The 16139-nt window shown below is 50.6% G+C and overlaps 1 long non-coding RNA gene across 1 annotated transcript; it reads right to left on the bottom strand.

The window, feature by feature from the left end:
• Positions 1–5368: 5368 nt before the first annotated feature.
• On the bottom strand, positions 5369–13070 carry LOC112544597 (uncharacterized). The gene is made up of 3 exons (XR_003087941.2): positions 12972–13070; positions 11008–11072; positions 5369–6543 (listed from the first exon to the last, which is right to left on the bottom strand). It is a non-coding gene; the product is annotated as an uncharacterized LOC112544597 (long non-coding RNA).
• Positions 13071–16139: the final 3069 nt, after the last annotated feature.

The following is a 16139-nucleotide window of genomic DNA, read 5'->3' as shown; positions in this document are numbered from 1 at the left end:
GAGCTCTGGAGAAATGTTTGGCTAGAGTTTCCCCTACAATATGTACCAGTTCCGACTTACATACAAATTCGACTTCAGAACAAACCTACAGTCCCTATCTTGTACGTAAGCCGGGGACTGCCTGTACATCCCTGGAATACGGACCAGAGTACGAGAGCTACTGCATCCGGCACCAAGCTGCGGGTGGGCATTTGGGGGCATTGTTTAGGGTCTCTTCCCGATGCTGCAGAAGGAAAGCCTTAGCCCCCCATGTCCTCTCCGAGTTGCAGATCGCAGCCCTGCTTCGCCAGGCTGGCACGGGCTTAGTCATTATTTAAGTCTCATTTGCAAGGCTATATATGCAAATAAAGCAGCATTGACTGGCTCTCTTCTGGCTGGCTGCCCATAGAAATTAGCTGTGCCCACAGCACTTTGCTCTCAGCCGGGTATCTGGAGGGGAGGGGAGATTCGGTGGGGCGGGGGTGCCGGAGTCAGGACTAGACAGCTCACGCAGGAGGGTCATATCCTGAGGAAGACAGGAACCCACCACAAGCACAGCAGCCACCAAGCACATGTTAGTTGACAGCAATCCCCCTCCCGCAGATTCAGGGGGAGCAGGAGCGAGGTCCTGGATGATCTGGAATAGGAAACTCTCTGTCCATTCCTTCCTGGCAGCTACCATAGTGCGAGCCTTGGTTTGTGACAAACTAGGTGAGGTGTTCCGGAGCACAAGTAGCCAGCACTCGCTGCTTCTCCAGTTGGTCCCCTACCCGGTGGGATTCAGGGGCACAGGGCAGCCAAAGCCGCCCACTGTGTTATGGGCAAGTCCCCATTCACTTGTGGGAGAGACAGTGATGCCTGGTGAGACTTCCTACTCTTCACAGGGCGGCTACGGTGGTGGAACAACTCTTGGCAAAACCGGATCTGGTCCTGAATTGAACTCAAGACAAGGCGGGGGAAGGGAGGAGGCTTGGGGATGAAGCTGCAGAGCCTCTAAACTCTGCCAGCCAAATGACAGAGTTTTGTACCTTACGCAGAAAGTTGCTCCTGCTGGGGTGTGAACCTCTGGATGCTGCGTGCCAGGAGCAGTGAGGTTGCAAAGGTGGGAAGGAGGTTATGTGAGTCTGATTAAACCTTATCCCTGCTGGCTCTCCTCAACGGGGGGGTAGTCTTGGGGAGAGAGTGGATTCAAGTCACGGTCCGTGGAGAGCAACCAGAACTCTGCAGAGCATGACTGTTTGGCCAGCTTTTCCCAATGGGGCCAGACACACCTGACCACACGCAGAACGTTTGTGAATAACTGAATGGACCTTTCACCATCAGCTTATCTCCTTCACTGGATTTGGACATTTACATAGCAGTGAGGGGCTGAGGACTCTAATAAATCTCGCAACAGTCAGATTAATACAGCAGAGACCTAGTTTGTTTGGTGCTTTATTATTTTGCTGGTTTTAATTGAGAGAGAGAGAGAGAAAGAGAGACTAAGGCTTGTGTTTGGAACTCAGCAGCAGCACATTTACTGGGAAGAATTAAAGCCCGTTACGTACAAAGAACGTGGAATATGCCTGGGGAAAAAAGCGGCACCAGTGGATTCCTGGGCCTTGTGGCTATACTCTCCCTCGGCAAGGGAAGCTTATAGGACGTTGAATCATTACCATAATGCCATGCCTCTGTGCCAATCCTTCTCCAGTCAGGTTGCAGTGAAAGGATGCACAAAACAAGTACAGCATCCCCTAGCACGCAGATATTTATAGATGCAATATAGTCAGTGATATACAGTTACGTTTTCTGCAATGTCGCTGTAGCTAATGGTCCTATTGTCTGAGATCTCCCAGCCATAAAGGGAATAGTTACTTTTTATAGATGTCGTAAAAGTGTAATCATGGCCTCGTCTGACAAAAAAGCCACCCTCGCTGTATTTACACTGGAAAGGGTCTACGTGCTGAGTCCTGCTACCCATTAATGAAAAGCACGTGTCTTAACGCACGGGTTGGGGAATTATTCCTCGGGTGGCCTCCGGTCCAGCAGGGCCACCGCACAGATGCCACTAGTCCAAATGGTACTTTTATTTGTCCTTGAATACTGCAGTGGCAAAGTAAGGCAACCAATCTGTGGTACCATTCTGACCCCAGTACAGTCAGCAGGGGGCCCTGAATGCAGGGCCCGTCTGCCTGGCCAACGGCAGGGGGTGAAGAGCATGCCTGTCGGAGGGAATCCGGAGGCTAGTCCGATAGATTACATTGCTAACTGTGGTGCCGCCAGCACCCTCCCCCCCATGCCTTAGTTCTGGGGCGCGGCGGCAGCTTCTGCCAGCTGAGGTCAGCAGCCCAAAGGGCCTCAGTTCAGTACTCCAGGCCTTCTTTCTACCGGCTGAATGCTGGCTCGAGCCCCAGCCCAGACGGGGCGGGGGGATGATATACCCAGGGTACCAAACGAACTGATCCACCGAGCCACATGCAATGAGCTAGAGAGGTTTGAGAGCCAGGTGCCTCCTGCTTAGGGCAACTGAAGCCCCTAGGCCCCTCCCCACTGGGCCGAAGCCTGAAGCCCCGCCCACGTGGCAGGTGGAGAATGAGGGAGGCGGGGGGGCTCTGTGAGCCACACTTTAACTGGACAAGAGCTGCAGGTGGCTCATAAGCTGCAGTTTGGCCACCCCTGCTAAATACCCCCCTGCGCCCTGGATGGGCAACATTTCCCCATTGGCCAGCCTTGCACTGGGGATTTAAAACACCCCACACGTTGTGGGGGAGGGGGGGTCGGGGAGCCATCAATTAACACACTGACAGTCCCCTTGAGATAAAACTCGTCCCTCACCCCCAGGGCATCTAAACAGTGTCCCAGCCTCCGCCCTCCTCTGCAGGCGGGAGTGACCGGTGAGCTCTCCACAGCTACCCGGCTCTGCCTAGGAGAGAGCAAAGCCAGCGCATGGACCTGCCCAGCTGCAATCCCCCATGGCCTGCAGCTGACACACACCCCCATCAGGCCCTTCCCCAACCTGCTGTAAAAATTCCAGGGATCACTGGGGGGGTGGCGCAGTTGGGGGAGGGGTGTTTTAGCCCTGTGAGACTGGAGCTCAGGGCTTCAGCCATGGAAGGGGGGCGCAGGGCTCTGGACTTCACTCACCAGCCAGGGTGGGGTGTGGGGAGCACCTGCTCGGGGCATTAGCTCTGTGGGATTGGGGATGCCGTCGCAGGGCAGGGTACTTGGGCCTCTGGGTTTTAGCAACCAAGGATCAGCGCTTTCTGCCGTGTGGGGCTTGGGACTCAGGGCTTCTAGTTTTAGGCCCCTGGGATGGGGGACTCAGAACTTTTGCCCCAGAGCCGCTCCAGGGCCGGTTGCTCGGGACTCCAGCCTTCAACCCCAAAGGGCTGCCATGGCTCCAGGCTCTGGGTTTTAGCACCGTATGGGCACTGGGCTCTGGGATTCAGCCCGGGGAGGAGGGGGAGTGTAGGGCTCCAACTTCTGGGCTTCAGCAGCCCTGCTGTTCCACTCCTGGCTTCAGCTCTGTAGGGGCAGGGGCTCCGGGTTTCAGCTCTGCCGGGGGTAGGGAGGGAGCGGGGCCTCCAGCTTTCAGCTCTGCAGGAGGGAACAGGGGCTGCAGGCTCTGGGCTTCAGCCGCAAGGCCCTGCAGATCTCTGAAACTGGACTGAGGCCCCCCCAGGAACGCCTGGCTGAGAACTTCTTTTCTAAATCATGCAATTAGACCCAGTTCTGGGCACATGCTAGAGAGGCCATTCCACACCTGGGACTTGTTCTCTGGCATTTTTCACCTCTGTATGCAGAGGTGTCATTAGACAACCCTGTAAATTACTTATAAGTCCTGTCCGGGTGAAGTGTGGTCTAGTAGTTAGAAGTGGGGATTGGAAGTCAAGGGAGTTGTCCTGTGTTCTTCACTCTGCCACTGACCCCCTTCTGATCTTGGTCAAGTCTCTTATGTGCTCTGAGCCTCAGTTTCCCTTTCATTAAAATAGGGCTGGAGCCTCCCTGTGTAAAGCATGTAGAAATACTCAGACAGCAGAGGCTATCATGGGGCCTGGTATTACTCGACAGTAATACATGTGTGAACAGTGTGCCCTGGCTCTTGCCGATAAGATGTAGGTTGCTTTCGTTTCAGTCCCATGAACGGTGCTGGAGCCATTTTGCTATGAAAACAGACAGTTCTGTTTTGTTGAGACATGACGTTTCTCTAGTGGGAAAGCTTGCAAAAAAAAATGAAGCTCTCTTTATCCTCCACACAAGTCAGACACTGTACCCCACCCCTCAGCGCCCTGAGGCACCTGGAGTGAGCAAGCGTGTTCCTCTGAGAGCGCTCATTGGCTGGTGTTTTTGACTTTCAAACTCCCCAAGGAGACGTGCAGCCCATACACTAACCAGCCCTTCTCAGCACGCGAGATTAGGCACTATGAACCTCACGGGATATTCGCTCCCGACAGAGATTAATTTACTCTTCCCCTTTATGTGCTATTAACGGAATTTACAGTAAATATAAATCAAAAGAGATGCCAGGGCAGGGGAATGAGACGCCATGGCTCAAATCCCCCCCTTCCTCTTCAGGATGGCCTCAGTTCCCTGCATTTTGCCACATTTAAGCTTCCATTCTCCAAGACGTGGGGGGGAAGGCAAGTGCATGTGACACACAGTGGTCTCCTCTCTGCCCTGGGCCATCCGGAAGGGCCCGGCAAACAGGAGGGAGATACATTGATGAGCCTTGCAACAGAGCCTTCTTTTTCCCCACAGGAAGGGGATGCAGCCCTCCCTGTCCTGCCGTCATTGCTGGTGAAGACACTCCAGTTAGGCACAGACTGAGGGCCTGTGTCAATGAGCCAGGTCCCACGGAACAGCACCAGTTTTCACCAGTTGAGGATTTGGCCCTGAGCATGCCCCTATCAAGTATTTTAAAATATTTGTTCTGGTTGCCTGGGGTTTGTGCTGCAGCCACATTGGCATGCGTGGCCATCTGACTGGGGCTCAAGGACTCAGAACCAACCATTCCTTGACTACTCCCCAGAAGTTCCTGGAGCCCAAGCCATGAACCAGTGTCAAACTCCGTGTAGGGTACTGAACAGGTAACCGGTTACCCGATAAGCAGCACCCTTACCGGATGATCGCCTTACTGGGTGATGCTTTCTGGTAAGTGGTTAACCGGCAGTCCTGTGGGGACGGCAGCCAGAGCCTCATGGGACTGGGAGCCGGCAGCCCTGCAGGGCTGGGAGCCAGCTGCCAGCCCCGCCCATGGGATCCCACTTAATCGGTTAAGCAGTTAAACGTAATGTTTAACCAGTTAACTGATTCAATGGGATTTTACATCCCTAGTTTTGTGCTACTCGTAGCAGGTTCTTCAGGGATCTTGGGGGGGGGGGGGGGGGCGGGGATTTTGGCTGTACGTTGGCCTGCCGTGCACTGCTGCTTGATCTCTGTCTCATCCACTCGCGCATAGCTCCCAAGTCCACTTCGCTCAGTGGACTCACCTCTTGTCCAGCCCAGATGGCCAAGAAACGCTACGCCAGCTCAGCATAGTCTGTGACTAGGACCCCGCTCCAGTGTCACAGCCTAAGGACTAACCTTCCGCTTCAGAACACGCTCCAGACCGCGAGGGGTTGGCACTCTCAGTTTCTGCTCACCCTCCTGCCCTCTAGCTCTACAACCCTTGCACCTTCCCATCATCTGCTGGGGGAAAGTGGCATTTAAAGACAAATCCAGATCAAGCTGCCTTCCTACAGTTGTTTCCTATTTTCCTTCAGAGAAGGAAAGAGGAACACATTAGTAGGCAGCAAGATCCTTCAGAAATCAATGTGCCTCTCAGCTGACTCTTAAGCTCCATAGCTTCGCATTACACAGGCAACACTTGTAAAAACTAATTCGTCAGTGGAAAGCAAAGACATTTGGGCTCTTTCACCACTGGGGCCTGACAGTATCCCAGGATCAGGAGGGCTGAGGAAGAGCTTCAATGCAGCCGTATCACAGCAGTGTTGGGAGGATAAAGCCAGAAACTGGCCGCTCCTGTTCACTCATCTTTTAATTAGAGCTGCTGGGGAAGGTTTTGGTTAATACAGCTTTCCATTAGAAAATGCCATTTTAGTTAACATGTGAAATTTTATGAAATATTTTTTAAAGGAACTGGAAAGAAGTCTTATGGTAGAAGACCCCATTTTGACATTTTTGGAACAAGGAGTTTCACGTTTTTCTTTCTACGCACGTTTCAGCCACATTTTGTTTTGAATTTACTTTGTTTGACTTTTAAAAACAAAAGAGGAGAAAGTAAGTGGTTCTGAAACAGTGCTCCCCACTCTCAGCTGCAGCGCCTCCTGGTGGCTCATCTGAGAGCTAACTCAACCAGAGTGATGCCGCTCCTTCGCTCCATCCCTCTGCCCTGGGCGCAATGGCTCCCTCTTTGTAACTCGGGATGCTCCCTCTTCCTGGCTTGATCCTGTGGTCAGATCACTGTAGTTTTCCCCTCCCTGGGTAAAAAGTCTTTCAAGGCTGTTCCTCTGGCACGATGAGTGCAGAAGGTGGGGTCCGGCAAGAGACCTGAGTTACTACCCGATCGCCCTCTGCTCCCCGAATCTGTTAAACAGAGAGTGAGAGACTATGTCTGGATGAACCACAGACAGCGCTCAGGGAGACAGAGGGTGTGAACTCACCCCACCATACATTAGCATCACCAGGATCAGTCAATCACAGCCCCATGAGACAAAAGGAGTTTTGCGACGGATGCCTACAGATGTTACACTTTGTGACTTGGGGTGCTGGCAATTTGATTTTGAGGAGACTGTAATCTGTGGGGGAAGGAGGAAATAGGCATGTGAATGTTCCCTGGGCAGGGAACATTAGGAGTCAGAGGAAGGGTGTAATTCGAGGGAGAGTGGTGTGGGGCGAGGGGACTAGTGGGAGAGAAATTAGCCGGGATGGTGACTTCCCAAACACAGCCATAGCAGACAGAGTTTTGCTGGCAACTGTGGCTTCAGAGGAGCAACGTTTTTCCAAATGGAAAGTGATTAAGAATTAGCTACAATCAGCGGCGTCTCAAGAGAGGCCAGGTGGACGTGCCACGCTGCCCATTGAGAAGGAAGGAGCATCAAACCTGGCTCACCATGATCTGAGAGCAGAGTTTGCTGCCAGGAAGTCAGAATGTAAGCGGTGTGGCATGATCAGTGGGTCTTTAATTATTTGAACTCCATTAGAATAATAAAAAAGAGCTACAATATAATTATAATTACACAGCTGGGCATTATCAATAGGTAACGCGAAGCCAGTATCTGTCCTTGACGTTCACTGTAAGCAGATTTCACTTGTATACAAAAATGTTAAGGAGGGCCCCCAAACTGGTGACTTGTCCTGGGCCTGCACCCCCCCTAGGGACAGTCCTGGCGCTCATTACACCGGTATGACCACCCGTGTAGACATGCTGATTCCAGAAAAAGACCGGCTCTTTCTGTTAGCTTATTTGACTGCTGCTGCACATTTCTCTCTCGAGCACCATCTGCATTGCTGCTAAACATGAGCGCAGACAGGTCTTCGGTACCAGAGTTTTGATACTTTCCCCCTCTACTTACCATCATTTCCTTCCTATTAGTCAGCCACTTTTGAGTGACCCTGCATACACGTCAGCTTTTGACTGTGATCCCAGCCTACGTCTCTGTGCCTTGTATGTCGCCGCACAGCGCTTGGGCTCAGCAAAGAAGAATAATTAGTGTTCTTCCTATGCATCTGAGTCACATGCCAGACAGGGCTCAGGCTTTCCTAAAGCCCCAGCTTGGAGTGAGCCTGTATTCTCCCTGGGCTACTGCTGTGTGCGTATTGCAGCTGTCTGTTCTGCTTTTTTCTGCCCTTCAAAGCTGCTCTAGATGCTGCAGTCCATACAGAATTTCTTCTGGACTGACACACATGGAGCTCATCTGCCTAGTAAAATCGCTACTTACAGCTGTATCTTTGCCTTTCCTGCAGCCCTCTGAGCCAGTGCAGGAGAAATATCTCCCTTCAATGCAGCTTTAGCTCCCATCGCTCCCTCCTTGTCAGTTTCCAGAGAGAGCTAACCTTGGAGGGCAGCAATGTCTCTAGCGCCTCTAAAAAAGAAAGGCCTTGATGCCATTCAGAGAAGCTGCAGAACAGGGACTAAATTGTCTCCATCCACCCACATCCTTGGCAGACAGGTAGGAGGCCTGCACTGCTCCTTGTTCCTTCAGAGAAGCTGATTATGCAAGGTATGCCTGGAGCCCTTTGCCTGAAAGTACAATTCAGAGCAGTGCTAGGTTTGCTCAGCCCAGTTTGTCTCTGAGGATACGTCCACACGGCAAGACTATTTCGGGATACCTGAGTATCCCGAAATAACTATCCTGCGTCTTCACAGCAAGCCCATTATTTCGGGCTCGCTAGTCTGCCATCCCTGTAAGCCTAAAAGGAGTAAGGGGCGTTTTGGAATAGCACTTTATTTCGATATTTGGCCCTGTGTAGACAGCACCAAATGATGAAATAAGCTATTTGGAAATAGCATTTCAATAAGATAAGCAATTTGCATCACTCAAGCTGCATATCTTATTTCAAGTTATGGTGCTGTGTAGATGCACCTCTACTGACTGCAGGGCTGAATGCCATGGCAGGACAGTTTCCTCATTCCAGGTCCCACAGGTGGCTTGTGGTAGCATTGGGGGGGGGGGGGGCACTCTGCTCCCATGCACCTACCAAAAATCTTAAATTACCAGATGGGTGCTTTCTCGTGCCCTCTCCAGTCCCTCTGGGTGGCCCTTCCTGCACCCCCGCCCCTGGCAGGCACCAGTCTCCCCTGCAAACAAGCCAGGGTAACAGGTTAGTGGAATCAGAGCAGCAATTAGCAGAACTTTTGACACTCATTATGTCACAACGTGGCCATGTGCTGAGTTGTGCTGTGTGTAATTGTCAGGCAGCATGCCGGAGGTCAGACCAGAGCATCACGATGATCCTTCTGGGGACCTATCTATTTAAACCACAGTAAGGGGCAGTTGATTCTCAGCATTGCATGTCTGAATAGCATCCTTAATGCTCTTTGCCTGGGCTGCTATTAGTGTGTTAGTGTTCCCCTTATAAAAGCTGTTTTTCTAGGGTTAACTCGGCTAAACCTACACCATGCATCTGCCCCCTGGCTGAAGACAAGTGCCAGGGGCTGTGTTGCTAGCTGAACAATTCTGATGCCGTCCAGTGGAGGGTAACGTTGCACATGGGCACACCAGAGCTTGTTCATTGCAAATACAGGCATTTAGTGCCCCAGAACTCAGAATTAGTTTCGGTTTTTGCAATGAGCCAAGTGAGAAACGGGCCGTCTTGTTTTCTTTGCTCCATAAATTCTTCAGCGCTTGGTCATTACTGTCCCAAATCGGTTCCAGGATGCACAAAGACCTGTTCTAAATGTGCTTTTAAAAAAAACCTGGACCCACATACGCACTGTCAATGACTCGCCCTCATGTTGATGCAGCTTCACCCCACGCTACTCCACTGCTGGGTCTGAGTGGCCATCCCTGCTTGGGGTGAGCACAACACTGGAAGGGCAGAGCTGTTGTCGGCCAGTATTAAAGGCGTGCTGGGTGCCATTAGCTATCAGCACAATAGCTAGCTTGAGCCCATGCAATCAGATTGCTCACAAAATTACCGGCACAATCGCGGCAGGTATCCATTGCCCATATGGCATTGCTGGATGCTCAAGCCACAGCCTTGACGTTAGCATGGTGCAATTGAAACAAAACACCACATGCTTGAATCTATTGATGAAGTGAAAGCGCTCAGCAGGTAGGGTTAAACGCACAGCTTCTTGAAAAGCCGAGGACACCTAGGGGTTTGGGAAGGATCTCTAACTGTAATCACAGTGAGCTCGGCTTCTGAGGCTGTAATGCCATCTTGTGATCGGATCCAGGAAGTAGGAATTTTAGCACACAACTTAGCTAAAAGCTGCTTGGATTAATCTGTCTCTTCAAAGAGTCACGCCAAGCTTGCAATGCACAGTTCTCGCTGGAATGAGTGGGAAGCAGATGGATAAAGTTACCAAGAGCAAGTCAAACAACATAACAAGTTAGGGGTCAAGAGAGTGGTGTCATTGGAAGGTGCTTTGCCCCCTTGTCGCTTTCAGGATGTGGAAATAATGCTTTTTGTAATTTCACTCGTTTCATTTTCTGTCCGAGGAATCAATTTCTGCAGAGTTGAGGGATCTGATTTGCTCTGGCAGGCTTGCAAAGAGGCAGGATGAACTGACTCTCCAATATGGCAGAGTCCAATGACATCTGAATTACGAGATGCAGGGTGAAAGGAACCTCTGCTTTGATGCCCCCACAATCACACCGCCAAACTATTTCTCCTCCCCATTTAGTACTGGAGAGCCCAGCGAGATCACTGACAGCTCTAGACCAGGCAATGGACGGCGGTGGCAGAGCCGAGGGAAGACCTTTGGCTAAAGCTTTGAGCTTGTCCAGGCAGGACCTGCCTGCCTGTGTAACACAAAGTGCTATTTCTAGGGCTGATGTCTTGGAAGAGGCTCCAAAACTCAATCTCAGTGGCCTTGGTGTGGAGCAGCTTACTGCCCTCTGCCCATCACTGCAAGGCAAGGGAAAGAGCCCCAAGAGCCATGCTCCACGCTGGGGGGGGGGTGATTAGCTAATTGCCTCCATGCTGGAGGAAGCGGAGTTCGGCCTTATAAGTAGGCAGAGAGAGCTCGGCTGTGGGAGCCTGCTGAGAAGACAGGTCGCTGTGGTGGGGAGAGAGTCAGAGCTAGGAACCAGTAGGACACACACGGCCAAAGCAGGTTAGGCTCATGAGCGGAGAGCCCTCAGGTAGAGCCAGCCAGGGAACCACGGTGAAGTCTGAGAGCAGCAGAAGGGCTGTTTGTTTGGACCGGTTTGCACTGCTCCGGAAGCGGGTTAGGTGTCTGTGCGATGCAGCCAGAGGAACAAGACCCAGTACGCTCTCTTCTTAGAAGAAGAGGCTGACGTAGGACCGAGGGAGAGCCCGGTAGGGTGCCCCAGAGACAGACTCCAGGAAAGACCGAGAGGAGGATACGCCCTTACTTACTGTGAAGAGACTATTCACAAGACAGCCTGTCTCCCAGCCAATCAAGCCACACGCACCATTTCTACCTGTTGGGAAAGCATGAGAGGAGGAAATGCCAGATTTAACAGCTCTAGACACTGATGGCCTGTGCATGTCCACAGCAAGAGGCCCCAGGTCACAGCTCTCAGTTGCCCTGGTCTGTGTGGTTCAATAGCTAAGGATTCAGCTGCCCAGAGTGGGGCAGCCATTTTGTGCTCTGAGCACGTGGGGCTGTTCACATCTCACCTGAAAGAACTAAGGCCGCTAGAAAGGAGCCAGTTAGCCTAACGGGCTGCACCTGGGGGAGAACTGGGCTGGACAGGCAACGCTAATAGAAGACAGAGCTCAGCTGAGCAGGTGTAGGCTGGGCTGGTACAGAGCCTGCAAGGCAAGTGTTGAAGAGGGCCACTGGGGAAGGAGTCTGCTATCACACCCTGGGAGCTATAGCCAGGAGAGGCCCAGTCATTCCCAGCTGCCTGTGGGCTGAAGCCACTGAGGTCTTTGGTAATCACAGATTCTGCGACTTTGGTGACAAAATAGTAATCTTAATACCAAACTGCTGAGCTCTGTGCTCATTAAAGCTCTTCTAATACTTGTCACACAAGTACAGGCATCCAACTGCATCTTCTTAACTGAATTCAGTCTCTGGTAATTATGTTTGTTCTTCCCAAATTCCCCCGGGAGTTGCAATTAGATATACATTCACTTTTGGTCCTAAACTGGAGCATGCCATTACCCAGCGGAGGTATTTCAGGAGAAATAAAGTGATCCTCATATAGCCCATGTTGTGAAGCTTTAATTAACTACTGTTTTTAAGCAGCGTCCTTGGATGGAAAGAGTTCTAGAAATCACAGTATCAGAATGATTACTAGTTAACCAACCCCCAAGGGATGACCAGCCATACCAGGCCAAAGTGGACCCAGCCACACCAGGCCATCTGGAGGGAGCCTCACCATGTCGGGGCAGCAGGCAGGGCTATACGGTGGGCAGGAGAGATCCTGGTCCTAGATGCACTGCAGCAGCCTTGGTGGTCAGGCAGCTCTCCATGTGGCAGGCAGGCATGATCCCAGCTGCGCTGGATCCGCCTTGGCCGGCAGGCAAGACCCTAGCACGGCCAGAGTGGTCCTGGCAGGCAGGCAGCCTGGTCCTATCCATGCTAGAGTGGTCCCACTGGACAGGCAGGACCCCAGCCAGAATGGCCTGAGCAGGCAAGTGAGACCTCAGCCCCGTCCCTGTCCGCAGTGGGCAGGCTGGCCTGGAGAAGCTCCTGCCGAGCCTTCCCCACCGATCACCATAGCCCTGGTGGGACACCAACCCCATCTGCCGTGTCAGCCCATTAATGGCTAACCACGTAAACAATACAATTGTAACTTTAACCATTTAACTGTTTTGACCGAAACGTACATCCCTAGTCCATATCCCCACACTGAGGCAGGGCCAAGTAAAGCCAGACCATCCCTGACAGATTTCTATCTCACTTGTTCTTAAAAAACTCCTGGCCAGGGGTACACCCCCCCTCGGGTGGGATCCCACAGTCAAAGCCCCCCCAGCGTCCACTTATCAATGTCCACACGGCCCAATGGCCAGAGTCAGTTCCCCCTCACCAGGGTATATACGGCCTGACCACAGAGTCCCGAGTAGCACTCCCCTCTCCGGGCTTTAATACGGCTCAGGGCCTGGATAGCAATCCCTCTGTACTGGGGCAATACAGCCCTGAGGCCTAGTCTACAGGCCCAAGGGAAACTACCCCCATCCCAGAGCGCTGCAGTGGGGGTAGGGGGCCCCAGGCCCCCCCACTCCACAGGGTCCCAGCCCAGGGCCCTGTCACCAGAGGCTCAGTCCGCTGCTTGCTCAGCAGGGAATCCCACCACAACACGCTGAGCACTTGGGGGGCAATTCCCCCCCCGGGCCACTACCTACTACCCCACATCTCCCCATCGCCGTACCTCCAGAATGTCCCCTGGGCTGTGGCTGTCACCACAGTGGCTCAGGCTGCATCTAACTCTGGCGCTCTCTCAGCAGGTCCTCCCCCTTCTGCTGTCCACCACAAGTGAGCTGCCTTTTATACTCAGGCGCGCCTGTGAGCATGCCCGGTAGTGCCGTGGGGGAGGGGCTCTTTCAGCCAGCTGGGCCCAGCCCACAGTCTGTTCTACCGTCACACCTCCAATGAACGGAGGATCCTGTTCCCTAAGGATCCTGTTCCTCTAAACTAGCCTTTTACTTAGAACATTAAGATAGTTTTTCTTAATATCAGACTTAGATTTCCATTGCTGCAGATTAGAATCATAGAGTCATAGAGAAGAGACCTCACGAGGTCATCAAGTCCAGCCCCCTGTCCAAGGCCAGGGTCAGCCCAAGCCCTTTTGGCGCCCTGGGCCCGGGCACGTGGTACCACCCCCGGGCGCATGGTGCGTGCGCGGGCCCGCCTGTGGGGTGTGGGCCTGCCCCTCCCAGGGTGCATGGGCCACCCCCTCTCTAGGTAACCCATTCCAGTACTTCACCACACTCCTAGTGAAATAGTTTATCCTAAAATCCAACCTGTAACTTGAGACCGTTGCTCCTTGTTCTGCCACCCGTCACTACTGTGAACAGCCTTTCTCCATCCTCTCTGGACCCTCCCTTTAGGAAGTTGAAGGCTGCTATCAAATCCCCCTCACTCTTCTCTTCTGCAGACTAAACAAACTCAGATCCCTCAGTCTCTCTTCAAAGGCTGAGTATTTTTTGTTCTTCCTCCACTGGGCACAGAGAACAATTGATCTCCATTGCTATCCTCGTTCTTCTTTTCTCCAAGCTAAACACACCCAGTTTTTTAACCTCTTCTCCTAAGTCAGGTTTTCCAAACCGTACTTCATTCTTATTACGCTTCGACTATCTTCAGTTTGTCCACATCTTTCCTGAAGTGGGGCACTCTGAACTAGACACAGTAGAGCCACTCTGAGGTTTCACCAGTGCTGAGCAGAGTAGGACAATTAACTGCCATGTGTTACATATGACACTCCTGTTAACAAACACCAGAATAGCCTTTTTCACAATTGCATGACATTGTTGACTCATATTCAATCTCTAATCCTCTATTACTCCCAGATCCTTTTCAGAAGCACTATTTCAAAGCCAATTGTTTCCAATTTTGGATTTGAACATTTGATTTTTTGTTCCTAATTGTAGTACTTTGCACTTACCTTTATTGACTGTCATATTCTTGAACTCAGACCAATTCTCCAATTTGTCAAGGTCCTTTTGAATTCCAGTCCTGTCCTCCAAAGTGCTTGCAACTCTTTCCAGTTTGGTATTTCATTTGCAGATTTTGTAAGCATGCTCTCCACTCTATCACCCAAGACATTAATTAAAATGTTGAACAGTACCAGAGCAAGGACAGACCCCAGTAGGATTCCCACTAGACACATTTTCCAAGACTGACAGTGATTCCTGAATAAAGGTATAAATAAAGACATTGGCTGGATGGCCCACTACATTCCACATCCTAATGACATAAAAACCAAACAATGGGTACTTAAGAACAATTTGCAACTTCTCTATCAGCTTCATGGACTGTGTCTAGACTCAAGGGTTTTTTCGAAAAAAGTAGCCTTTTTTCTAAAAAACTTCACCTGCGTCTAGACTACAGCTGCGTTCTTTCGAAATTAAATTGAAAGAACGCGGCTTTTCTTTCGATGGTGGAAAACCTCATTTCACGAGGAAGAACGCCTTTTTTCGAAAATGCTCTTTCGAAAAAAGGCGTTCTTGAATGCAAACAGGGCTTTTTCAAAAGAGAGCATCCAGACTGCCTGGGTGCTTTCTTTCGAAAAAGCGGCTTGCTTTTTCGAAAGTACTGCTTGCAGTCTAGACGCTCTTTTTCGAAAGAGGCTTGCAGTCTAGATGTAGCCATGGAGACTCTAATTGACTATTTCCCCCCGTTTTTTCCTTCTTTCCCCCCCTCCCATTCCCTTTAATAACTACATTGATCTGAAGAAGTGGGTTGTGCCTACGAAAGCTCATGATACCATCTACAATGTTTTATTAGTCTTTAAGGCGCTGAAAGACTATTTGTTGCTTTTTAAGTTTTTCCAGTGATTCCTGAGTACAGTCTTTCAACCAGTGGTACACCCACATTATAATAATTTAATCTAGACTACATTTCCCTAGTTTAAGAGAATGTCATGCAACACTGCATCAAAAGCTTTCCTGAAACCAGATATATCCAGTATATGTACAGTGTTGTAAGACTGAAGAGCAGGGTCAATAAATTAGTGAAACATTTGCAAGCAACAGAAAACTAAATGGGGATAGAAGAGTTCATAAAAATCAACACCTCCAAGTGAGGATTACAGGATCACTGGAAATGGGGCATTTCTGTCGAAAATGCCCCCATCTAAACTGCTGGTGGGGTTTCAAAAAGCCCCATTTAAAAAAAAAAGCAGCGGCCGCCATTATGCAAATGAAGCACGGGATATTTAAATCCCCGCTTCTTTTGCACTTTCGTTGTGTCTAATTTACATCCCTCTCCCGACAGAGGGGTGTAGTTTAGACACACCCCAACTTGTTCTTCATCAACATCACATCAGTTATATGATTCCCTTCCTCCACCAAAGCTGGAAAAAATGCTTCATAAGACTGATGTTCATAAAACTAAGGTTCTACTGTGTATTTGGTTTTACATTCCTTTGGTAAATACTACCCTTTGTAATGACTGCATATCCAGTCAGCCATAATTCTGAACAAGAATGTAAAATTGCTTTTTGGGCATTCACCGGACGCCACGGAAACACACTTTGAACCTTAGCTCTGCTTCGGTGATGTTTTTTGACTTGGGTAATATACCATATATTCTACACTGCCTGTTACGAGCATTGCTAGACATTGGGTTGAATCTTACAATATATGTCTGTGACTGTAAGAGCACCCCAATGCCAGAAAGCAAGAGACTGCCTGGTATGTAGCAGTGAGCCTCAGCTGACCTGGCCTTCTCAACATATCCCAACTGATGGTTGACACAGCCTATCTTTAAAAGGTGTCATGTAAGGTATCAGATGTAAACTGACAACACGCTGGTCAATATTTTTTCATGATTTGCGGATGGGTGATATATGAAAAATAGAAATATGTTTTTAAAATAG

Source organism: Pelodiscus sinensis, chromosome 17 (assembly GCF_049634645.1).
Source record: "Pelodiscus sinensis isolate JC-2024 chromosome 17, ASM4963464v1, whole genome shotgun sequence".
Taxonomy (NCBI): Eukaryota; Metazoa; Chordata; order Testudines; family Trionychidae; genus Pelodiscus; species Pelodiscus sinensis.
The sequence above is the reverse complement of the archived record's forward strand: the minus strand, read 5'-3'. Positions and strand labels throughout refer to the sequence as shown.